This window comes from Hipposideros armiger, unplaced genomic scaffold, assembly GCF_001890085.2.
Source record: "Hipposideros armiger isolate ML-2016 unplaced genomic scaffold, ASM189008v1 scaffold_160, whole genome shotgun sequence".
NCBI classification, from domain to species: domain Eukaryota; kingdom Metazoa; phylum Chordata; class Mammalia; order Chiroptera; family Hipposideridae; genus Hipposideros; species Hipposideros armiger.
The window spans coordinates 313,481-314,254 of record NW_017731510.1 but is presented as its reverse complement, the minus strand read 5'-3'; the positions used below and the strand labels follow the sequence as shown (position 1 = coordinate 314,254).

Genomic DNA, 774 nt, shown 5'->3' with positions numbered 1-774 from the left:
TAAGAGGCAAAGTAATTAATACCAATTTTATTTACATAGGACGTCAGTCCTCAATTTCAGGGTTGTTTTAAACGCCCAACTTTTATCCAGAAACTTAGAGATCCATAACAATTTACGCGGTTTTCGGCAGAAGTCAGGGACGCCGCAGAGGCAGAGAAAGCGTTGACAGCAGCCGGTCTCTGTGGCGACCCGGGCCACAGCGGCGGCGTGACCGTGTGGTTGCGCGCGCGCGCGACGGGGCGGGGCGGGACGGAGTGGAGCTATACGCGCGCGCGCGCGCGCACGGGCGAGGCCGAGAGGAGCGCGGCGGGTCGGCGGGCGCGCGTGCGGGGCTGTGTGGTCGGCAGGGGGCGCTGCGCACCCATGCCGCGCTCCGCCTGCCCCCGGTGCTGTCCGCGGCGGTTCGATTGGAGCAGCCGCCGAAGAGCGCTTGGCGCCATTTTGAAGCGGAGAGGAGGAGGAACGGCCGGGCTGGCTGCGGAAGGGGAGGGGGGGGGAGGAGGCGATTGGATGCGGCGGCGGCGGCGGCGGATCCCGGAGAGCAGCGGAGTGAGAGGAGTAGCGAGTCGGGCACCCGGAGGTAGGAAACAATTCAGTTAACGGAAAGAAAATGTCTCTCTTCTCGGGTCGCCGTGCTCCATTTTTCAGCGCCCGCCACCGCAGCTGTGTCTGGCGGGGCTCACCGCCGCCCGCTTGCCAGCCGAGACTCCCTCCTGGCTTCGGGGGCTGCAGCTGCCGGCTGCCTGGCGGCGGCCGGGGCCGAGAGTGGCGGGG

At 66.4% G+C, this 774-nt stretch overlaps 1 protein-coding gene across 5 annotated transcripts in view; it reads left to right on the top strand.

Annotated features, from left to right (window-relative positions):
• The first annotated feature begins 416 nt into the window (after nt 1-416).
• The window catches only part of PDS5B (PDS5 cohesin associated factor B), a 164,771-nt gene continuing 164,413 nt past the window's right edge, over nt 417-774 (top strand). For 3 of the 5 annotated variants that reach the window (XM_019651448.1, XM_019651447.1, XM_019651449.1), the window contains exon 1: nt 523-580. The gene's annotated coding sequence lies outside the window, so the exon portion shown is untranslated. Of the gene's footprint in view, nt 581-774 lie in introns of all 5 variants that reach the window. The other 2 variants (XM_019651446.1, XM_019651450.1) reach the window with 2 other exon arrangements.